Here is a 25,356-nt window from a genome sequence, read left to right on the forward strand (position 1 = left end):
TAGAACATTGTTTCTATGAGAAAACAAATTCCCAGCTTTTAGAACATGATTTATTTTAAGTGGGGTATTTCCTTTTTGTGTTTGGTACAAAAAAAAAAAAAATCTTTTTGATGTGGTGACATAAAATCAAAGAGACCTGCCTTAGTTTTTACCTTGTTTAATATTTTCATAGTAGAAAAAACGGAACCTTACATTTGATTGTTCTAGGGGGCATTCTAGAGACCTTTGCAATGCATGTGGTTGGTGATTTGTAAATTTTTCATAATTAGAGTATGTGGAGACTGCAGTTGTCCACTATTTCTGTTTTTCCCCTCTTCCTTCCAGGCCACATAGAGAGACTGCCATGATTTTCCAGTCTGCCACGGAGCCAGGTGTGGCCGTGGGACTGGATGCTTGCCAATGGAATGTGAGTACAAGCGGTTTGAAGAACTTTTGCCTTACCTGCTTAAGTGGATCTCCCTGGCGGGAGACTCCCTCTCTTTCCCCTACTTGACCAGCTAGACCTGAACAGCCCTGCACACCAGCTGTTGAGGGCAGAACTGTTGCCAGCCTGGGTCTCCAGTGACTGACGCAGAGCTGCCCACCAAGCTGGGGTACTTATCTTGCCCCGTTAGCTGGGAGACAAATAAACTTCATTGTCCTTGGAGCCACGTACTTTGGGGCTCTTTTCTTAATGGCAGTTTAGTCTACTCCATAAAATTACTACAAAAATTTTTTACAAGATGTCCTATTGTATTTAACCTCAGTATACTGAATAATCAAACTATATAAACACAGAGTCATTTTCCACAGAAAACAAAACTCTGTAGACATTCGTCTTTGTTTCTCCTAGGAGTTTTCTCTATGCATTAAGAAATGGCTAAGGCTAATTTAATCTTCCATTCAAACATAAAAATCTGTTTGCCAAAGCCAGACATATTTTCCAAAGAGTAAGGCTCATTTAATCTTCCATTTGAACATAAAAATCTGTTTACCAAGGCCAGACATATTTTCCAAAGAGTTGTTATTCGAAAAGGGTAATATGTTCTGGCCTTCATTATATCTATTAAAGGAAAATAGGTAAAAGAATACCCACCTCAGAAGCACATTTCTTTGATATAGTATCCCACGATAATCCTATTTTAATTAGGGCCAAATTCTGCTTATGATCAAATGTGGTCTCAAGAAACAAAATTCTTCAGGAGTCACTTTATAACACAATAATGAAAGAAGCATAAAGCAAAGTTAACATCATTGAATTTCACACAAGAAAAATTATAAATTGGAATGAGGGCAGAATCACACACATATTCATAGTTTGTTTTTATACCACAGTTGGTGTCATATCTAATGGTACTTCTTTGCTGAATATTTTTGTTTATATAATTTGTTGATTTGCTTTGTTTTCCTCACAAAGTAAAATAACATTTATAATTAAGGCTTTTTGTATGCTTCTTCCATGGTATCCATTAGAATAGATACTGATAAAATAATATAAAATATGAAAGTTAAAATAAATAGTGCCAAATTGGCCCATGGCTAAAGAGATAACGTAGGCTTTGAATGAAATAGGGATGAATTCATTCCTCAAAATCTAAAAATTGAAGAAGTAGGAAATGGGGTTACAGAAGAATCTATGAGATTAATGTTGCTGTTGTTTAGTCGCTAAGTCACCTCCAACTCTTTTGCAACCCCATGGATTGTATAGCTCACCAGGCTCCTCTGTCCATGGAATTCTCCAGGCAAGAGTACTGGAGTGGGTTGCAATTTCCCTCTCCAGGGGATCTTCCCAACCCAGGGATCAAACCCATGTCTCCTACATTGGTGGGCAGATTCTTTTCCACCAAGCCATGAGGGAAACACTAGTGGATATTACTGTATTCTTCATGGAACTCAAAACTCTGGGTAAATTCTGAGACAGAACTTTTAAGAGGATAATATAGGCATTCAGTTCAGTTCAGTCACTCAGTCGTATCTGACTCTTTGCGATCCCATGGACTGCAGCATCCAGGCTTCCCTGTCCATCACCAAATCCCAGAGCCTACTCAAACTCATGTTATCAAGTTGGTGATGCCATCCAACTATCTCATCCTCTGTTGTCCCCTTTTCCTCCTGTCTTCAGTCTTTCCCAGCATCAGGGTCTTTTCCAGTGAGTCAGTTCTTTGCATTGGGTGGCCAAAGTATTGGAGCTTCAGCTTCAGCATCAGTCCTTCCAATGAACATTCAGGGTTGATTTCCTTGAAAATTGTCTGGTTTGATCTCCTTGCAGTCCAAGGGACTCTCAAAAGTCTCCTCTAACACCAAAGTTCAAAAGCATCAATGTTTCGGCACTCAGCTTTCTTTATGGTCCAACTCTCACATCCATACATGACTACTGGAAAAACCATAGCTTTGACTAGATGGACCTTTGTTGGCAAAGTAATGTCTATGACCAAAGTAGGTTGGTCATAACTTTTCTTCCAAGGAGCAAGCATCTTTTAGTTTCATGACTGCAGTCACCAATTGCAGTGATTTTGGAGCCCAAGAAAATTAAGTCTGTCACTTTTTCCATTGTTTCTCTATCTGTCTGCCATGAAGTGATGGGACTGGATGCCTTGATCTTTGTTTTTTGAATGTTGAGTTTTAATCCGCCTTTTCATTCTCCTCTTTCACTTTCATCAAAAAACTCTTTAGTTCCTTTTTGCTTTCTGCCATAAGGGTGGTGTCATCTGCATATCTGAGATTATTGATATTTCTCCTGGCAATCTTGATTCCAGCTTGTGTTTCATCTAGCCCAGCATTTTGCATTATGTACTCTGCATATAAGTTAAATAAGCAGAGTGACAATATACAGCCTTGACTTACTCCTTTCCCAATTTGGAACCAGTCCGTTGTTCCATGTCTGGTTCTAACTGTTGCTTCCTGACCTGCATACAGATTTCTCAGGAGGCAGGTAAGGTACTTCAGGAAAATATTTCATTTTCTCCTGACATATTTTAACTAGTAGTAAATTCGTCTTAAAAAGAATACAATCCATTAAGTCCCCTACATATGAATGAATTTCATTCTGAGAGTATGTTTGTAAGGCCAATTTGTAAGTCCAGCAAAGTTAGCCTCTGTTCAGTTCAGTTCCTCAGTCATGTCCGACTCTTTGCCACCCCATGAATGGCAGCACGCCAGGCCTCCCCATCCATCACCAACTCCCGGAGTTCACTCAGACTCATGTCCATCGAGTCAGTGATGCCATCCAGCCATCTCATCCTCTGTCGTCCCCTTCTCCTCCTGCCCCCAATCCCTCTCAGCATCAAAGTCTTTTCAAAGTACTGGAGTTTCAGCGTTAGCATCATTCCTTCCAAAGAAATCCCAGGGTTGATCTCCTTCAGAATGGACTGGTTGGATCTCCTTGCAGTCCAAGGGACTCTCAAGAGTCTTCTCCAACACCACAGTTCAAAAGCATCAATTCTTCGGCCTAGTACCCAACTAATACAAATGGCTACTCGGTATTGTACTGTAATAGGTTTATAATACTTTTCACACAAATAATAGGAAAGAAGCACAAAAAATCAAACTTTTTTAGTCTTACACTACAGTACCTTGAAAAGTGCAGTAGTCCAGTATTACAGCTGGCATTCAAGGCTTGGCATCAAGTGAAAAGGCAAGAAGAGTTACTGACTGGAGGAGAGAGGAGGTGGGACATCTCCCCTTAGAGCTGAAGGATCATAAGCAATAGGAGATGGAGGGCCAGCTGCAACTTTCCTCATGCCTGATGTTGATGGCACAGGTTTTGGTTTCTTGCTGAACTAGACGGATATTCTCATCTTGAAAGTTGTAATGTTCTCGTGTTGGGGACTTACTCTACTGGACTTTAACTCTGTCTGCCAGTAAAAGATTATGATAGCGATTATCTAGATCTTCTTTACTCATATGAAGCTTTTTACTTCAACTTTATACCGACATCTGTAGATCTTTGCTATAGTAAACATTGCTTCTCTTCTTCCACCAATCCCTGGCTGCCTGACTAAACCAAGTGGAAGCATCGTAACCGGCCATCGACCGATGAGAGAACATGCTTATATCAGGGGGAGCCAGTATAATACGGATCATAGGTCTGAAAAGAACCTTGATTAAATTTTGTGTCTTGGTTTCTGTGCTTAAAAATATAACGTATATATTATAAGCCACTTTATAGTAATTGACTGCAGTGTGACGGTTCTTCTGGAGTCTTAGTGCAAAGAATCTTCAAATGCTGGCTTTAGTGCTATTCAACTCTTTGATAGATCCAAACTGGGCCTCAACTTCCTTATCTGCAAATGGGAAGACTGTATTAATATTTTTTTTTTTCCTAAACCCCATCTAGGGGAAGTCTCTACCTGCAGGAAATAACATGGCACACAACTCTTCATTTAGAACAAACATAAAGACAGCTTTTAAGAGGAAACTATCACAATGGGGAGGGAGGAATAAAGGGCTGAGGAGCACGTGACTATGGTGAGGGCCCTGAAATGGGTCAGCCAACCAGAGGACCAAGTCCAGCCTGCTGCCTGTTTTGTTAAGAGCTAAGAATGACTTTTCCATTTTTATTTTTTTTTAAATAATACTAATATTAACATTAATATTCTTTAAGGTGGATAATTTATTTATTGTTTTTTATTTTGGACCATATTTGAAATGGTTTTGGAGTCTTTCCCAAAAGTTTGGTAGCTTAGGTGTAAGAGATGGAGTTGAAAGGATCAGAGACTGAAATTAACATGAAAGATTCAAGAAAAGGAGAGGAATGAGTGTTCAAGAGGGCAGTGTTGAAGTCACTTGTCTGGAGTCCAGATTGATTGGTAAAGCAAGGGGAACCAGAAGGAACTTGATCAGCTAGGATTAGAAAGAAGACTTAAGAAAGAAATGAGACCAAGATGTCATTTCTATAGGGTAAAGCAAGGAGAAAAGATAGAAATCAACGAAGATGAAATCAGAAAGAAGGACTTCTCTCCTTCACCATAACCAATTTAAGGATCTTGAAATATTGAGACTAAGGTGTAAGATCTGGCTATTATGGGGACTGTGGGAATGTCAGAATAAATCTGAAGATGCAATTCTAGGAACGTCTGCTTTATCCTGGAAGACATTTGTTCCACAGGAAGTTTTTCTGTCCATGGATAAGTGATGTCTGAGCTGTTGCTAGTGGGACTAGGTCACACTGAACAGCCTTAGCCAGAGAATCTTAACTTGAACCTTAGGGGTTTGGTTGAAACTAAATAGTCCTTTGGAATGGAGCTGAACAATGACTCAACTCATGGACTTTGGCTCACTGGGCAGCCTTTCCCTCCCTCCTAGGGAAACTAAGATTGAATGAATAATAGCTGTGAAATACTCCCTTGAGAACAAGACTCCTACACACTAATAAATACTAAATGCTTTTTCATTACAATTTAAGTGAATGACTTGGTTCCTTTCGAAATGCCTCATAAATGAATGGCATGAGAAAAATATTTCTATAAAATGTTGCTCATTAACACTAATTTATTTTAGACCCATGAATGTCTACAGATTTTGTTGATTGAAAATTAATTTGCATAAATATTTGAGGATTGGTAGGAAGGAACTTAATAAATATCTGAACCATTTAATTATTTGAAATAGCTAGACTTAACTAAAATTAACTAAAGGATAATTTTAAAGCTGATTCATTAAATAGTGATATTTGGGCCTCATTTGAAATTTTAAAAAATCTTTTATTTTTTTTTTCTTCAGCTCCTGTTTTGTCTCTTCTCCTCTTACGCTTGGTCCCAATCCCCATCCCATCCCCCTTGCCCCCAGATATTCTTTCAGAAATTCAGCAGTAATAGGAAGGCAAATATTCACATATTCCAGAAAGCAAATAATTTCTTGGTCTTCGTGACATAAGAATACTAGCTCTCCCACAGAGAAGCAAATTGGATGACGATTTTAGGATAATTGAATTGTTTGGTGCTTTTCAGGTTGTTGGGAAACTGGTGCTGTGAAAACCAGTTTATTTTTCAGTGCTACCTGTAGTTTTCTCTAGCAGGAGACTTTTTATTTACACATTAAAAACAAAACACAGAGCAAAGACTTGCAGATTTGTGAGTAGGTTTATGTTATCCAGTGGCTTTGAAAATGGATACTTGGTAAACTAAATTAAAACAAATTGAGTTGCCCAAATTTTCAGTGAGTTCCATATAATAATTTGGAGTGTGGATACTAATTTTAAACCATCTTTTTTACCCCTTTTGGGATGGAGATGAGGGGTTGGTAATTAGGGCTTTCAGGTATGAAATAATTGATAATGATACCAAACAAAATGGTTGGTAATCACAAAGAGACTAAGGCACAAAAAGAAAAGTATCTGGGCAGAGACAGATCATGGAACTGAACAGAAGCTGAATGACTTAGGCCTTTGTTTCTCAACATTGACCATGCATCAGAATTACCTGGAGGGCTTATAAAAACACAAATCTCTAGGTCCCACCCCAGGAGTTTCTGACTCAGTTGATCTGGGATGAGGCCTGAGAGTTTCCTTTCTACCAAATTTTCCAAAGATATGAATGCTGCTCATTCACTTTAAGAACCACATTTTGGTTGGTTTAGGCAGTGTCTAGAGACAGAAAGGTTTAATAAGAAAGCATTGACGGACTTCACTGGTGGTCAAGTGGTTAACAATCTGCCTACCAGTATAGGGTGGTAGTGGTTTAGTTGCTAAGTCATGTCCAACTCATACGACCCCATGGACTGTTGCCTGCAAGACTCCTCTGTCCATGGGATTCTCCAGGCAAGAATACTGGAGTGGGTTGCCATTTCCTTCTCCAGAGGATCTTCCCGACCCAGGGATTGAACTTGAGTCTCCTGCATTGCAGGCAGATTCTTTACCAACTGAGCTGATGTGTAGGTTCTGTCCCTTGTCTGGGAAGATCCTGCATGCCACAGAGCAACTGCGCCTGCATGCCACGACTGTGGCAGCCTGCACACCTAGAGCCTGTGTTCCACAACAGGAGATACTATGGCATGAGAAGCCCATGTTCTGCAACTACAGTAGCCCCCACTTGCCTCGCTTGATCTAGAGAAAGCCCACGTGCAGCAATGAAGACCCTTTGCAGCCAAACATTTATTAAAAACCAATATTAATTTTAAAAAGTGTTGATGACTATGATAAGAGATAAGCCAATTTATGGAGGAAATTAAAGGGAAGACAGAATTAAGACAATGGGGTGATGACTAAAGTAAAATTAAAATAAAAGTAAAGTAAACTTTAATTAAATGACAAGCTCTGTGCTAGACTCTTTACCTTCACATTTCTGCCAGGTAGTCAAAATAATAACATTACGAAGAGGCACAAGATGTTCACATGAGTGCATAAGAATGACTATAGTAAAATAGCTTTGCAAGGTCAACACAGTTAAAAAGTGGTCCTGAGTTCAAAGCCACTTAAGAGATAGACAAGGAGAAAGACAGATGGAGATCAGAATACCATACTTATTACTGATTAAGGCTGGGAGGGATAATGTGGGGTTAGAAGTGCAGCATGCTTCTTAATGCTATAGCTCAGAAATAGGCAGACCAATCTACTGGGCCAGGCCAGATGGACACGTCTCCTCCCGTGGGGGCCTCCCCTTGTAAAACTTCCAACATGGAGGACAAGATGTGCGTATATGTGCGTTACTGGAGCCGTTTCCCAAGGAAGGAGAACTTGACAGTGGCTGAGCTTTTGCAGGCCCTATTTACTTTTCTCAAATTTATCATTCAGTAATTTGCTGTTCATTCTGTGAGACACATTGTTAAAAGAGTAAGGAGGCTAGAAATGTTACAAGAACTGAGGTCTCTCTAGAGGCAAGGAAAAACATGAGGAGCTTGGAATAATAATCCTCCCCCTGTAGGTAGGAGAACCTAGGACAAAAGCTGACTCTTTCCCTCTAAAGCCTGCTCTGTTTCAGTGATTCTATTGCCTTCTAGAAAGAAAACACAGCAAAGACTGGGGAGTCAGGAATGATATTTTAAAAGTTAGGATTCCCAGGACTTCTCTGGCAGTCCAGTGGTTAAGACTTTGCCTTCCAATGCAGGGGGTGCAAGTTCGATTCCTGGTCAGGGAGCTAAGATCCCACATGCTTCATGGCCCCAAAACGCGAAATATTAAACAGAAGCAATATTTTAACATATTTAATAAGGACTTTAAAAATGATCTATATAAAAAAAATAAAAACTTTAAGGAAAATAAAAGCTAGGATTCTTAGTAAAGAATCCTAGGAAGATGCAAGATGAAGGAACCAATTCTGTATTTTGGTAGCATGATAACCTGAATTACTGCTGCCCAACCACTGGCGATTGCCTGCAAGGCTGAACACTGGAAATACGCCTGACTGGTGGCTGAGTCAGCATCCTGAGGCTGATTGATCTAAATTTCATGCACGTCTTCCTAATCTGCTCCTCTCTGATTGTGGCCATTTTGACTAGTTTTTGTTTTCAATATACTGATGGCTGTTATTTTGCTCCTTAGGAAAATGGCTTAAATTGACATTTGGACACATTTGGGAAGGAAAAAAGGAACTAAAGAGCAGACCTATTCTACTCAAACAATGTGCAATCAGGCTACTATTCCCAGCAGTGCCATCTGCCACAAGTCTCAGCTCATCACAGCTTCAGAGGTGTGTGCCCTGTTGCCTGGAGAAGTGGAGGGCCTCTTCCGTTCCCCTTCGTCTGTGCCCTCACTGCAGTGTCAGCCTGCTCTCCAGATGTTCTTGCAGTGGTGCACATGTCCACATCCAATGGATGAGGGCAGGCTGACCTCAGAGAGGTCCCTCACCACCTGACTTTTCCTGCTCAGTAGAGCACTTCCTGGGCACAGTGAAAGTTAAGTTGGACTTTGTTGAAATGTGCCTCTGGAGGCACAGTTTAAAGCTGATATATTAATTGTATGCCAATAACTACCGCTGCTTCTGTGTATCTAATTGAGTACCTTATGTAGTTCTAGGGCTTCCCTGGTGGCTCAGAGGTTAAAGCATCTGCCTCTGATGCGGGAGACCCAGGTTCAATCCCTGGGTCGGGAAGATCCCCTGGAGAAGGAAATGGTAACCCACTCCAGTATTCTTGCCTGGAGAATCCCATGGACAGAGGAGCCTGGCAGGCTACAGTCCACGGGGTCACAAAGAGTTGGACACGACTGAGCGGCTTCACTTGACTTATGTAGTTCTAAGACCCTTAAGGATTTTACCCCAATAGTGAAGTTTTACGTATTCAGTGGGTTTTTGTTGTTGCTGTTTCAGGGTAAATGTTTGAATTTTGACAGTTCTTGCTAGGAACACAAAAGATAAATCAGAAGCTGCGCACAAACTCAGTAATTGAATGGCTGAAGATGGATGTAGGGAGAAACAGTGGGAAACTGGTATCTGAAATGACTGAAGTACAGAAAGGCCTAGAACCTGCACGCATTTTTAAAAGTTCTCTAAGATCTCTAGATTTATCTGACAAGCCAGAAGGTTTGTATTAGTTTATTATCGTTTAGTGGGGATAAGAGAATTTAAACCTGAACTTGAAGTTAGACCTATAGTTTTATCAAAATTTTAGTTAAAAACAAAAGAAAACTTTTAATATCTCTTCTAGAAGTTTTAAGCATCTATATAAAAATTCTCAACACTTGGAAAAATTGAAAATTTGCAAGTATTGTGGTTGTTCATTTGCTAAGTCGTGTCTGACTCTCTGTGACTTTGTGGACTGCAGCACGCCAGGCTTCCCTGTCCTTCACTATCTCTCAGTTTGCTCAAACTCGTGTCTGTAGAGTTGGTGATGCCATCCTGCCATCTCATCCTCTGTCGTCCCTTTCTCCTCCTGCCCCCAGTCTCTCCCAGCATCAGGGTTTTTTTCCAGTGAGTTGGCTCTACACATCAGGTGGCCAAAGTAGTGGAGCTTCAGTTTCAGCATGTGTCCTTCCAATGAATATTCAGGGTTGATTTTGTTTAGGATTGACTAGTTTGATCTCCTTGTTGTCCAAGGAACTCTCAAGAGTCTTCTCTAGAACCACAGTTTGAAAGTGTCAATTCTTTAGTGCTCAGCCTTCTTTATAGCTCACATCCATATGTGACTACTGAAAAAACCCTTAATTACCATAACTGTGTCTTTCTGATTATTTTCTTAATATTAGTAAAATGACTTCAAAATTTCCTTCTCCTAAATATCACTGAGGTTAGCGCAGGTGTTCACTGTAGTTTATAAATACTCATTTAAAAACAGAGATAGGAAGAAAATGAAGAGAGCAAGCTTCTAGTCTACATTCTGCCATAAGCCAGTGGTATGATCTAGGGGCTGGTTAGTTTTCTTGTGATTATAATACCTATTGTAGTGTTCAGAGATATATCATAAAGATAAAATGAGAACACATATACAAAGCACTGAAAAAAATTTGATGTGTTACATGACTTTTAAAGTAATTTTAGGGACTTCCTTGGTGGTCCCTATAAGAGTGGCTAAGATTCTGTTTTCACTGCATAGGGTCTCAGATTCGATCCCTAGTCATGGAACTAAGATCCTGAATGCCACTTATGGCATGGCAAAAAAAAAAAAAAAAAGGAAAAAGAAAGTAATTTTATTATCCTCATCATCATTTTAAATAGATGAATAGCATAAACTAAAGATGTTTGGCTTAGGGAAGTTAAGATTGAAGTGGTAAAGTAAAGTGTCTTCTGAGATTTGAGGGCTGCTCAGTTGATCTGAAGGACAGACTTTAAAAGCTGGTGGGAATACAGTCCAGTAGTTTTCAGCATAACATAATAAAACAGCTATCTGCAGCCATGAGCAGATGGCCTTATGAGCAAGTGATCCAACTGTCCATGATGGTGTGCATGCCGAGGTCCTATACCGATTGTCAGGGACGCCTTTTGTGACATTTGCTGCTGTAATTTATCATTGGACCAAGAGTCCTCTAAAATCCTTGACAACTTGCAGAGCCTTTGTTCCTGTGTCCATCCAGATAATGAATCAATGGATTTTGTGGTCATTTGATTCTGTTGACTATGTTTATATGACAGGATAGAATCAGGTGGGAAAATATATTCACTTAGGCATACAGTAATGATCATATGTGTTCTCCAACACAACAGTGGTATTTGCAGAGCATGGGAGGGCAGAGTGCTTGGTAGGGAGGCCTTAACCCTTCCAGAAGTGCCTTCGTGAAGCAGCAGTGCTTGAGACTACCAGTCCCAACCTTTTTGGTACCAGGGACCAGTTTCATGGGAGGCACTTTTTCCATGGATGTGGAGGTGTGGGAGGAGGCTGATGGTTTGGGGATGACTCAAGTGCATTACATTTATTGTGTACTTTATTTCTATTGTTATTACATTGTGGTATATAATGAGCTCAGGCAATAATGTGAGTGATGAGGAGCAGCTGGAAATACAGGTGACTCTTCTCTTGCTCACTTCCTGCTGTGCAGATGGGTACCAGTCTGTGGCCTGGGATTTGGGGACCCCTGCTTTAGACAGTCATTTGATGTTAGCAATAAAAATCCAGTTGAAGATATTATATACTATATTACATTATATAGCATCATTTGCTCCATATGAGGGCTATCTTTCTGATTTAAAATCAAGGAAAACCTTCCCTTTTTTGAGGAATTAGAATATTCCCTTATTCCCGTAACAAAGCTTTATAATTTAGTCTGTCCACTGTCCTCGCTTTGAGGAAACACATCGCAGATTTGAAACAATCATGACAACTCTGATGGTTCTCAGAGTTGGCTTGTTTACATTATCTTTTCCCCACTTGGTTTGAATTTCCTTTCTCTTTTATACTGTTTTAAACTGTTCAAAGCAAATTTTAAAAGGATGATCATACTTTTAAAATAGTCACTTAGATGCCTTCAGTTGATTTTGCTAAAAAAGTCTTTTATGCTTTCTTTAGCAAACAACCTTTGCTGTTTTCCACAAAGACACAGATGTGAGTGTGTGAGTGCACACATAAATGCACACACAAAGTGTACTCTTCTTTTCAAAATATGCAAGAAATTAATAAAGCACAGTAAATTATTTGCAGCTCTGAAGGGTTTGACAACCAAATAAATCTGATTACGTCCTTCTTTCAGGTGATACCATATTTGCCTAAAGATCAGGATGATCCACTGTTTCTTGGTCTTCTCCGGTTGCAGAATCTGTGACATATATTACTTCACAGTCCCCACGAGGTTTTGGACAGTGAAGAATTTGGGACTCTTTTGATGCTTATGGCAGATGTTAATTTGAAGTTCAGAGATGCGTAGTCTATGCCAGTTTTTCTTGCCATTTATTTATTCAAATTGTATTCCTGTAGCCTGACCCTCATTCCTGATGATAGCACTTAACCCTTTCATAAAGAAGCTTCCTTTTGTCTTCGTAAGCTCCCTTGAAGTCAGCTATTACAGTGGATATTTGGCTTTCAATTCCATGGACATTCTTTTGCTTTTTCAGAAAACTCTGGAAAGCAGGCACCTTCATCTTCACGTCTGAACCTGCCACAGATCTAACATGGAAAGTTTTTGTATTTCATTTCGAACACAGATTCTGCATGCCTTCTGTTGTAAGCAGCTAAATTTTTTTGAAAGGAAGTTATCTTTTTAAAAATATTGAAATATAGTTGATTTAAGATGTTGTATTAGTTTCAGGTATATTATATTGTTACTTGGCATTTGCATGTATATTACAAAATGAACTCCACAATAAGTCTAGTAACCCTGTGTCCCAATTCAGAGTTACTATAATATTGTTGATCATATTCCTTATGTTGTATGTTAATATCCCTGTGGGTTATAAATTTCATAACTAGAGGTCTGTGCCTTTTAATTTCCTTTACCCATTTCACCCGACCTTCTATGCACCTCTGTTCTAGCAACCATCTATTTGTTCTCAGTATTTATGAGCCTGTTTTCATTTCGTTTTGTTTGTTTTGTTTTTTAGAATCTACATGTAAGTGAGGTCGTACAGTATTTGTCTTTGCCTGTCTGATTGATTTCAATGAGCTAAATGCCCTCTAGATTCATTTATGTTGTTGTACATGGCAAGATTTCATTTTTTATGGCTGGGTAATATTCCATTATGCATATGTGTGTGTGTGTCTTTGTATATGTAAATCACATCTTTATTCATTCATCCATCAACGAAAACTTAAGTTGCTTCCATATTTTGGCTATTTTAAATAATTCTGCCATGAGAAGGCAATGGCACCCCACTCCAGTGCTCTTGCCTGGAAAATCCCATGGACAGAGGAGCCTGGTGGGCTGCAGTCCATGGGGTTGCGAAGAGTCGGACATGACTGAACGACTTCACTTTCTCTTTTCACTTTCATGCATTGGAGAAGGAAATGGCAACCCACTCCAGTGTTCTTGCCTGGAGAATCCCAGGGACAGAGGAGCCTAGTGGGCTGCCATCTGTGGGATCGCACAGTCGGACACAACTGAAGCGACTTAGCAGCAGCAGCAACACTGGCCTCACAGAAAGTTTGGAAATAATCCTTTATCTTCAGTTTCTTTTGGAATAGTTTGAGAAGGAAAGCCATGAATTCATCTTTAAATGCTTGGCAAACTCATCTGCAAAGCCATCTGGCCCCAAACTTTGCATTTTGGGTGGAGTATTTTGTTTTTACTTTTTAATCACTAATTCAGTTTTGTTGCTGGTAATTGGTCTTTTCATATTTTCTATTTTTTTCCTAAGTCAGTCTTGGAAGATTGTATGTTTCTAGGAATTTATCCATTTCTTCTAGGTTGTCCAGTATATTGTGTGTAATTGTTTATAATAATCTCTATGAGTCTTTATATTTCTCTGGTGTCAGCTGTAAGTTCTCTTTCATTTCTGATTTGATATATTTGGGCCCTCTGACTTTTTTTTCTAATTGTGTCTGACTAAAATTTTATTAATTTTGGTTATTTTTCTAAGAACCAGGTCTTAGTTTCATTGATATTTTTATATTGTTTTTTTCAGTCTCTTATTTCATTTATTTCTGCTCTGATCTTTATGATTTCTTTCCTTCTACTAAATTTGGGGTTTGTTTGTTGTTCTTTTTCTAATTCCTTTAGGTTAGATTGTCTATATAAGATTTTTTCTTGTTTCCTGAAGTAGGCTTGTATCATTGTAAACTTCCTCTTAAAACTGTTTTTGGCCCATCCCATAGTGCTTTGTACGGTTACAAATCTGCCTGCCAATGCAGGAGATCTGGGTTTGATCCCTGGGTCAGGAAGATCCCCTGGAGAAGGAAATGGCTACCTACTCCAGTATTCTTGCCTGGAGAATTCCATGGACAAGGAGCCTGGTGGGCCGCAGTCCATGGGGCTGCAAAGAGCTGGGCGTGACTCAGCAACTAACACACACACACAGATTTTTGTATTCATTTTCATTTTTCTCCAAGTATTTTTTATTTCCTCTTGATTTTGTCAGTCACTTATTGGCTGTTTAGTAAGCATATTGTTTATGCTCCATGTGTTTATGTTTTTTGCAGCTTTTTTCTGTATAGTTGATTTTTAGTTTCATGCCTTTGTGGTGGAAAAGGTGCTTGATATAATTGCAGTCTTACAGTTCTTAAAACTTTTTTTGTAGCTACCATGTCATCTATTCTGAGGAATGTTCAATGTACTCTAAAAAAAATGTGTATTCTGCTGTTTTGGGGTGGAATATTCTGTAGATATTAATTTTATCCCAGTCTGAAATGTCATTTAAGACACGTTTTTGTTTTTGAACCTTTGTTGACTTGCTATCTTTACTATATATTTACCTTTACTGGTGAGATTTTTTTTCCTTTCATAATTTCCATATTTCTAGTTGTAGCATTTTCTTTTTTGCTTAGAAAAGTCCTTTTAAACATTTCATGTAAGAACAGTTTAGTGATGAACTCTTTTATCTTTTGCTTGTCTATAAAATTCTTTAGTTCTGCTTTAGATCTGAATAATAACCTTGCCAGGTAAAATATTCTTGGTTTTAGGTTTTTCCTTTCATTGCTTTGAAGCTATCCTGCCACTCTCTCTGGCTTGCAGTTTCTGTTGAAAAATCAGCCAATAGCGTTATGGGAATTTCCTTGTATATAACTGATTTCTTTTCTCCTGCTGCTTTTAAGATTCTCTATATTTAATTTTTGTCATTTTAATTTTAATGTGCCTTGGATTAGACCTCTTTGGATTTATCTTGTTGGAGACTCTCTCCTTCTTGAACCTGAATATCTGTTTCCAAGTTAGGGAAGTTTTCATCTATAATTTATTCAGGTATGTGTTCTGCCTCATTTTTGCTTGGTCGCTCAACCATGTCTGATTGTTTGCGACCCCATGGACTATAGCCTCCCATGTTCTGTCTGCGGAAATTTCCAGACAAGAATACTGGAATGAGTTGCCATTTCCTACTCTAGGGCATCTTCCCAGCCCAGGGATTGAACCCGTGTCTCTTGCGTCTCCTGCATTGGCAGGCAGATTCTTTACCACCGCACCCCCTTCTGGGACCCCTGTAATGTGAATGTTAGTGTGCTTGAGGTTGTTCCAGCGGTCTCTTAGACGGGGCTCACCTGGGTGGTGTCCACTATTCTGTGTGTGTGTTGGCCCATTCTTCTGTATCATGTATCTACTGTTGCTTCCTTCTAGTGTATTTTTTTATTTCAGTTACTGTACTCTTCAGCTCTGTTTGGTCTGCTTTATGGTTCCTAACCCTTTGTTTAAATTCTCACACTATGTTCATCCATTCTCCTCCTGACTTTGGTGAGCACCTTTAATCACGACCATCATTAATCAAGCAGATAGATTTCTTAACTCCACTTTGTGTAGTTCTTTTTCTGATGTTTTTGTCTTATTCCTTCATTTGGAACATATTCTTCTGTCTCCTCATTTTATCTAATCCTTTGTGTTTATTCTTTTGTGTTTATTTCTAGGCGGGTGGTTATGTCTCCTAATACTGGAGGAGTGGCTTTACGTAGGAGATGTCCTGTGGGGCCCATTTGCGTGCTATCCTGTGGTTGCCATAATGATAAGCTTTCACCTCTATGTGAGCTGCAAGGGCTTATCTATTGTGTGGGGTCAATTTCTGTGAGCATGTTGGTCAATGGGTTTGCCTTTGGCTCAGTTAGCTATAAGGTTCTGTCCCTTGCTGTGGCTGTGGGCTCACTGGTAGACAGAGCTGGTTTCCCAGGCTGCTGGCTGCTTGGCTTCTGTGGGCCCACTGGTTGGCAGAGTAAGCTGCAATACTAATTAGATCAGAGGGAAAATTCCAAAATGGTGCCTGCCGGTGCAGGTGTCATCGAGATAGATCAGACTCCAGAATTGGCTGCCATCAGAATTTCTGTCCTTAGCAGGCATCCCCGTTGCCTTCTCCCTCTCTGGCAGGCTCTCTAAGATCAGCAAGTGGATCTAACCCCAGCTACTTTCAAACTCCTGCCTCTTTGCTTGTACTTAGAGCATGTGAAACTTTTTTTGGGTCTTTTAAAAGTGGAGCCTGTTTCCTAAAGGCCCCACTGATCTTCAAAGCCAGTTGTTCTGGGGGCTCATCTTCCTGGTGCAAGACCCCTGGGCCTGGGAGCCCGACATAGGGCTCAGACTCTTCACTCTCTGGGGAAGACCTCTGCAGTTGTGGTGTTCTTTCATTTAGGGTCGCTAGGGGTGTTTGTTGTTCCTGAGCATGTCGCGCCTTGGCCATGCCTGTCGCTCTCATTGTAGCTCCTTCTTTTTGTCTTCAGCTGTGGAAGGTCTTCTTCGAGTCTTTAGGTCACTCTCCTAGACTGCTTCTCTGTAAGCAGTTGTGATTTTGGTGTGCCATGAAAGGAGGTGGGCTCAAGGGTCTTCCTACTCTGCCGTCTTGGCCATATCTCAAACATGTTATCTTATAAATAATCAAACAAACAAATTAATAAGTCATCTTATCTTCTTCTGTTTATACAGCTGTTGACATATGATTGAATTTTTAATTTTGAGGCTAGATATCCTGGTTTGTGGGCTTCCTTGATGTCTCAGCAGTAAAGAATCTGCTTGCAATGCAAGAGCCACGAGTTGATCCCTAGGTAGGAAAGATCCCCTGGAGGAGGGCATGGCAACCCACTCTAGGATTCTTGTCTGGAGAATCCCATGGAAGAGGAGCCTGGCAGACTATAGTCCATAGGGGGCAAAGAGTTGAACATGACTGAAGCAACTTAGCACAGCACATCATCATGGTTTGCGCCTACTCATTACTTGATTTAAATTGTTCTGACTCCAGAACATGTGTAATTAAGACATTATTGTTTTTTTAACAATCAAAATTATTTAGCTGGGCAATAAACTTGGCTTTTTTGTTATATAGTCTGTTTAAGAATAGAATAACTAGGGGAATTCCCTGGCTGTTCAGTAGTTAGGACTTGGTGCTTTCACTGCTGGTGCCTGGGTTGAAGTTCTAGCTTGGGAACTAAGATCCCATAAGCCGCAGTGCATAGCCAAAAAAAAAAAAAAAAGAAAGAAAAGAAACCCCCAAATATCTAATGTTATAGTAATTTCCTAGTTTTTGACCTGTCACTATGAAGTTTTGCACCATTGTAATTATTTTTGTTTTAAAAATTACATGAAATGTTTTAAAAGAGTCAGTGCAGGGTTTATAAAAGATATCTGATACTACTTAAAATTACATCATTTTAAAGAATGGCAATAACAAATATAGCTATAAAAATGGCAGTGTAATTTCATATATTATTTTTCTCACTTATATCCTTATTAAGTTTGCTAATTAGTTCTGTAAATAATATTTTTAATTGCTCTTGTTGTTGCCATCTTCCTTGGGATGTGAAGGCTTTCTGCCTCATATATCTTATAAAGATTTTGTAAAAAGAATTCAGATGACACTGATAGTGATTCGTAAACCACAGTTAGACGAAGTTAATTTTCCTTCATCAGATTTGGGGTAGAGGGGTAGTTTTAATCTCTCGGTGATATTTAAAAACTCAAAGGCAACAAGACTGCATAATTAATTCTGGTTTACCTTGGTAATTTTTTCAGTTGTAAGTTTAAAAATGATCCTTCTAAACTAGGTATCTATATAGTTTTTGCAATTTATATATGGGAAGACATTTTGAAAATAGGTAAATAGTGCCATTTCTCATAAAACTTTTACCCAGCTAGCTTTAGTATCCATTGATGCTGCAATTCATGGGGTCGCAAAGAGTTGGACACGACTGAGAGACTGAACTGAACTGATGATCTTTTGTCTCCATTATTGTTTTCGTTTATTAATTGATATTCTGCTATAAGGAAGCATGATCCCTTCTTATTTATTTCACTGGATATGGACTCATAGATTCTTATTGTATTTAATAGGTTATAATCTATTACTATCTTCATGCATTCTGATGCTCAGATTATGCTAGATTTGCCTGGGGGAACCTCCAGTAATTATTTAGTGTCACTTTTATGTACCCCATTATTTTTTATTTATTTGCTTATTTGTGGCTGTGCTGGGTCTTTGTTACTGTGCATGGGCTCTGTCTAGTTGTGGAGGACAGGGGCCACTTCCCAGCTGTGGTATATGGGTTTCTCATTGTGGTTGCTTCTCTCATTGCAGAGCATGGTCTCCAGGTATATGCGCTTTAGTAATTGCAGTACACAGGCTCAGTAGTTGTGGCACAGGGGCTCGTTAGTTGTGGGTCTCAGGTGCTAGAGTGTGGGCTCAGTAGTTACAGTACACAGGCTTAGTTGCACCATAGCATGTGGAATCTTTATGGACCAGAGATTGAACTGTTGTCCACTGCATTGCAAGGCAGATTCTTATCCATTGTACTACCAGGGAAGCTTTATACCCCATTATTTTTTGAATAATCCTTTACTTTTTGTGAAATAAGATGTTCTGAGCTCATCTTACACTTACTCTGCCTCAGTTGTGAAATCAACCATTTCTCCAGGCAGCTATATTTCCTTTTAAAAGAGAATGACACCAAGATCTGAGTGTTAAATGTGCTTATTGCTACTGGTATGCTGTTATTTCCAGGCCATTTCAGAGGGAAAAAGATAGGTAGATATGTGATTTTAAACTTTATGGTTGCCATGTTTAAAAAAGTAAAAAAAAGAAGCAATTGAAATCTATTTTAGTAATGTATCTATTTAACACAGTGTATCCATTTCAACATACAATCAGTATAAAAAGTTATTAGTGAGATATTGTATTTTGCCCTTCTTGTAGTAAGTCTTCCTAAATGAGTGTGTATTTAATACTTACAGCATGTCCTCAATTTGGTCTAGCCTCATGTCAGGGGTTCAGAAGCCATATGTGGGTAATCCCAGCTCTGTTCCACAGCTGAGTTCTAATTTCCTTACTTTCTGTATTGTTTATCCCATTCCTCAATAACGAGAAACCTGGCTCCCATTATTTCCAAAAGCCTAGCATTTTGCTCAAGCCTAGAATATGCAGGAACAAGTCTCAGAATGGCTAATTTATGCCACTGGAAAAAAAAAGCTGATTAATGTTTGTTTTAAGTTTTTAGATCAGAAGCATACAGTGAAGGCCATAAACCTTACATATGCAATTCAACGAATTTTAACCAGTGTCTGTGTAACCTACATCTCTAGCTTTTCCGTCACCTGAGAAATGACCCCTGCGCTCCTTCCTAGACTGTCGTCTGCCCCTTCCAGAGGCAACAGTTTTTCTGACCTTTTCCGTAACAGAATAGATTTTCCTCTTCTAGGAATTACATAAATGGAATCACATTGTTGTTCTTAGTGTGTGGGTCTGGCTTCTTTCTCTTAGTATAATGTCTATGAACTTCATCTCGTAGTTGCGTGTGTCAGTAGTTGTTTCTTTAGCCACTGAAAATTGTTGAATTGTGTAGATGTACACTCTGTTTCTTTTTTTTGTTTGTTTTGTTTTATTTTATTTATTTATTTTTACTTTATAATATTGTATTGGTTTTGCCATATATCAACATGGATCCACCACGGCTGTACATGTGTTCCCCATCCTGAACCCCCCTCCCACCTCCCTCCTCATACCATCCCTCTGGGTCATCCCAGTGCACCAGCCCCAAGCATCCTGTATCCTGCATCGAACCTAGACTGGTGTTTCTTATATGATATTTTACAAGTTTCAATGCCATTCTCCCAAATCATCCCACCCCCTCCCTCTCTCACAGAGTACAAAAAACTGTTCTATTTATCTGTGTCTCTTTTGCTGTCTCGCATACAGGGTTATCATTATCATCTTTCTAAATTCCATATATATGTGATAGCATACTGTGTTGGTGTTTTTCTTTCTGGCTTACTTCACTCTGTATAAGAGGCTCCAGTTTCATCCACCTCATTAGAACTGATTCAAATGTATTCTTTTGAATGGCTGAGTAATACTCCATTGTGTATATGTACCACAGCTTTCTTATCTATTCATCTGCTGATGGACATCTAGGTTGCTTCCATGTCCTGGCTATTATAAACACTGCTGCACCAGAAAATTACTAGAACTAATCAATGAATATACTAAAGTTGCAGGATATAGAATCAACACACAGAAATCCCTTGCATTCCTATACACTCTGTTTCTATATACAATTTACACACTCTGTTTTGGGGGCTTTCCAGGTGGCTCAGTGGGTAAATAATCTGCCTGCAATGCAAGAGACACAAGAGCTGTGGTTTCAGTCCCTGGGCCAGTAAGATCCCCTGGAGAAGGGCATGACAACCCACTCCAGTATTCTTATTCTTGCCTGGAGACTCCCATGGACAGAGGACGCTGGCGGCCTACAGTCCATGGGGTTGCAAAAGAGCTGGACACGACTGAAACAACAGACCTCAGGAGAGCCTGTGGAGCCAAGGCGGGTTAAGGGTGAGAGCAGGACCCACAGGCATGGGGATCTCTAGTAGCACTGAGCACCTTCCCTGGGATGTTCTTCCTAACGAGAAACACAGAGCTCTGACTTCAGCCACAGCAATAGATACCAACACAATCTTACAATCTACAGTTTAGGTCCCTTGGCCAGATTTTTCAGTAACCATGGTGACACATTGGTCTATTGTTTCCAGGGCTGGATTATACTCCAGGGGAAAGAGATGCACAACAGTATTTACAGACATACATGTGTAGACAATAATATCATTGTCAGTCACTGTCAAACAAAACAAACTTTATGGTTGTTTTCTTCCCCAGCCATTTGTTCTAGGTCATTTTCAGGTTTCACTTTAAAATCTGGGATTGCATAGTGTTCAGAATTACTTAGTTGCTATTGAGATTGAAATGGAGTTCTGGCTTTTAAGAGTTGCAGAATGGGACCAAACCAAACAAAGCAACAACAACAAGCCAAATGGTAGACATGAGGTCAAAGCTCCTGGTCAGTTCACAATCCATCATCAAATTTTTATTTAATTTTTAGACTGCAGAAGGGTTGATTAAGGCACATTAGTGAGGATGTTACTAATAGTAAGCCCAGTATTCTTGGGATCAACCCAGAATGTATTTATTTTCCCTCAGAGCAGCAGCAGCACACAGAGTAGGGACAGATGGCAAGATTTTTTTTTTAATTCTGTCTCGGACATGTTGATAATAAGTAAGTACGAGTTTTGATTATAGGACTGTCTTTTTATATTGTTTTTCTTTCCTTCTTGCGTGATAAAACCTCAGTCTTTAGCCTTCCGTTTGTTTTCTTTTTTCCTTTTGCTTTGCTTCATACTTTTTCTGGTTTTGACCAAGTTTCCCAAGTCATTTTGATTAAAAAATGGAATCTTGATTTTATCTCTTGGTCATATTTTGTGATTATAAAACATGAAAAAATCTTATATCCAAAAACTTTTAGCATTAGTGTAATCAATCCTCTGTCCATTACTGAGACCAGATAGTGTCATGCTGCTGCTGCTAAGTCGCTTCAGTCGTGTCCGACTCTGTGCAACCCCATAGATGGCAGCCCACCAGGCTCCCTGTTCCTGGGATTCTCCAGGCAAGAACACTGGAGTGGGTTGCCATTTCCTTCTCCAATGCAGGAAAGTGAAAAGTGAGAGTGAAGTCGCTCAGTCGTGTCTGACTCTTAGCGATCCCATGGACTGCAGCCCACCAGGCTCCTCCATCCATGGGATTTTCCAGGCAAGAGTACTGGAGTGGGTTGCCATTGCCAGTGCTAATTCAAAAAGGCAAATTATATTGGTGACCTGTAGCAGCCTCACAGATTAATTTGCCTATTTAAAAAATCAATTACCACAAAAGTATTAATAGAAGCATGACATCTTTGTAGTTCTTTTCAACACATTTTGCAGATAGTTAACTATGCTAGTTTAACCTCCATAAATACACTTGGAGATGTGTTTGTGTTAATAAATACACAGTAATATAGATAGCACTTTTATAAATGAATAAAGTCCTGTGCTTTCTGAATAAAGAGAGAAAAAATTAAGCTCAGAAGTTACCCTTTCCATTTGTGCTTACAGAAGCAACTTATTAATCAGGGCTGGTCTAGTTTTCCTTCTTACAGGCTGTCTTAGAAGGGGAATTGTGAGTTAGGAAACACTGAGGGGACCACCCTAAGGATTACAGGCCCCGGCTTTGTGTATAATCGGATGAAGGACATCCTCAAGGTTTTTAAATTGCCTGTTTAAACATTTCCCTTGTTTGTTGGTGATTTGCTCCAGTTGCCATAAAAAGGGTATATTTTATAGGGCCTGGCTTCCACGAAAATCAATCATGACTTTCCTCAAATTCTGAGGCGTTTTTATGAATTAGTTTGTTCGTCATTGTATGAGATGTCTATCTGGAGACTTTATACAAAGAGGATATAGAAATGAGATCCTATATGTTTAAACTGTTTTTCCACATGTACAGATATATTAACAAATACTATCACATAACCTTTATAGTCAACAAAACAGTCGACATGCGGTACTTGGGTGCAGGCTCAAAAATGGTAGAATGATCTGGGTTCATTCCCAAGGCAAACAATTCAGTATCGCAGTAATCCAAGTCTATGCCCCAACCACTAATGCCAAAGAAGCTGAAGTTGAATGCTTCAGTGAACACCTACAAGACCTTCTATAACTCACACCAAAAAAGATGTCCTTTTCATCACAGGGAACTGGAATGCAAAAGTAGAAAGTCAAGAGATACCTGGAATAACAGGCACTTGGCTACAAAATGAAGCAGGACACAGGCTAAAACAGAATTTTATGAAGAGAATTTTAGTCATAGCAAACAGCTTCTTCCAACAACACAAGAGATGACTGTATACATGGACATCACCAGATGGTCAGTACTGACATAAGATTGATTTTATTCTTTGCAGCCAAAGATGGAGAAGCAAGATGGTGGAAGAGGAAAGTGAAAAAGCTGACTTCAAACTCAACATTCAAAAAATGAAGATCATGGCATCCAGTCCCAACACTTCATGACAAATAAATGGGGAAACAGTGACAGGCTTAATTTTCTTGAGCTCCAGAAGCACCGTGGACAGTGACTGAAGTCATGAAATTAAAAGATGTTTGCTCCTTGAAAGAAAAGCAATGACAAACCTAGACAGTATATTAAAAAGTAGAGACATTACTTTGCCTACAAGGGTCCATCTAGTCAAAGCTGTGGTTTTCCAGTAGTCATGTCTGGATGTGAGAGTTGGACAATAAAAAGAAACTGAGCGCTGAAGAACTGATGACTTAAAACTGTGGTGTTGGAGAAGACTCTTGAGAGCCCCTTGGACAGCAAGGAGACCAAACCAGTCAATCCTAAAGGAAATCAGTTCTAAATATTCAATGGAAGGGCAGATGCTAAAGCTGAAGTTCCAATACTTTGGCCACCTGATGTGAAGACCAAGTTCACTGGAAAAGACCCTGTTGCTGGGAAAGATTGAAGGCAGATGAAGGTGATGACAGAGGGTGAGATGGTTGGATGGCGTCACTGACTTGATGGACATGAGTTTGAGCAAGGTCTGGGAGATGGTGAAGGATAGGGAAGCCTGGCATGCTGCCATCCAGTGGGGTTGCAAAGAGTCAGACATGACTGGTTGACTGCACAACAACTGTTCATTTGAGATTAATTGAAATTTTTTCCGAGTATATTCAGTATATTTTCTTTTATAAAGAAGTAGCTCAATTTATGTTTTTATAAAGATATTTTATGGACAGATATTTCAGTATGTATCTGCAAAAATAATAAGTTTTTTAAATTAAAAAAACCCACTCTCCTTGCTATAATTCTCACATCTGTAACATGATTGTAAGTTTTGAAAAGTTGGGAAATAGTTTGGGCTGTACTGGTTGTAATTGTAAATAATCAATTGATATTATCTGGAAGTTAGGGGAATTGCCAGTCACAGGTGTGAGTATAATCATTGATGAAGAAGGACAATATTCTCTGTTGTGACTCTGAGCACTGACCTTAGTCATAGCAATGGAAACCAAAACAGTCTTACAATCTGTAGTTTAGGTCCCTTGGCCAGATTTTTCAGTATCCATGGTGAGACACTGATCTAATATTTGCAGGGCTGGATTTAACTCCAGGTGTAAGAGATTCCCAACAGTATTAACAGACTGATAATATTCTCTGTTGTGACTCTGGTATCAAATAGAATATATAATTCATATGAATCATTTGATATCTGTACTAAGAAATGAAAGGTAAAAATGGGAAGATAATTTTGGAAGAATTTAGAATTGTGGAATTATGTCCAAGGAGGGTCGTATTAACTATTGAAAGTCCTGTTTACTTTGATCTTATCAACCCTGTTAATTCTCAAGTTTGAGAAAAACCCCGTTATACATTTTTAGTGCTCTATTTCTCAGTTAATGAATATTTCTTGAGAAATTTATTCTGTGCATTATTTAATCTTTTCCAGACCCTTACTGTATTTTGGTAGTCTTTTAATTGATCCACATTTGATTTCCTGTGACATTTACGTAGATGATAAGAAGTCAGACATATCTAGATGAGCCCCATGGAGACTAGAGAAGGCGAGAGGGAGGGGCATAAAGCTGGTTGGTGGGGGGACACATTTCAGGGATCAAATGGTACTAGGAAGTTATCAACATAACTAGAGAGTGAGACAAGTCATGCCTTCAAACTCAGGATCAGATAGCAAGCAGGAACTGCACAATGCATCAATTACAAAGTTATCTGAAAAATTCCCAAATATCCTCAAATGACATATTCTCAACCTATGGGTAAAAGAAGAAATCACAAGAAAGTTTAGAAGATATTTTGAACAGAGAGAAAATGAACATACAACATATAAAAACTTGTGGGATGCAGTCAAGGTAGTTTTAGAAACAAATTTATAACATTTAATGCTTAGACATGAAGAAAGGTCTCAGAAGAAGGATCTCAGAAGAAAAAAAAAAGAACTAGAAAAAGAGAAACAAATTTAACTCAAAATGAGCAGAAGGATGGGAATAATGGAGATCAGTAGAAATCAGCGAAAAAGTAAACAGAAAGAAGGAGAAAATCAATTAAATTAAAAACTGGTTAATTGAAAAGATTAATAAACTTAAAAAACTTT

The 25,356-nt window shown here is 39.1% G+C and overlaps 1 protein-coding gene across 9 annotated transcripts in view; it reads left to right on the forward strand.

The window, feature by feature from the left end:
- LMNTD1 (lamin tail domain containing 1) overlaps positions 1-25,356 on the forward strand; it is a 507,654-nt gene that overhangs the window by 16,194 nt on the left and 466,104 nt on the right. For 7 of the 9 annotated variants that reach the window (XM_060413306.1, XM_060413303.1, XM_060413304.1 and 4 more), the window contains one exon: positions 325-406. The exons of the other annotated variants lie outside the window; for them this stretch is intronic. The gene's annotated coding sequence lies outside the window, so the exon portion shown is untranslated. The remainder of the gene's footprint in view (positions 1-324; positions 407-25,356) is intronic. 9 annotated transcript variants of the gene reach the window in all.

Source organism: Ovis aries, chromosome 3 (genome assembly GCF_016772045.2).
Source record: "Ovis aries strain OAR_USU_Benz2616 breed Rambouillet chromosome 3, ARS-UI_Ramb_v3.0, whole genome shotgun sequence".
Taxonomy (NCBI): Eukaryota; Metazoa; Chordata; class Mammalia; order Artiodactyla; family Bovidae; genus Ovis; species Ovis aries.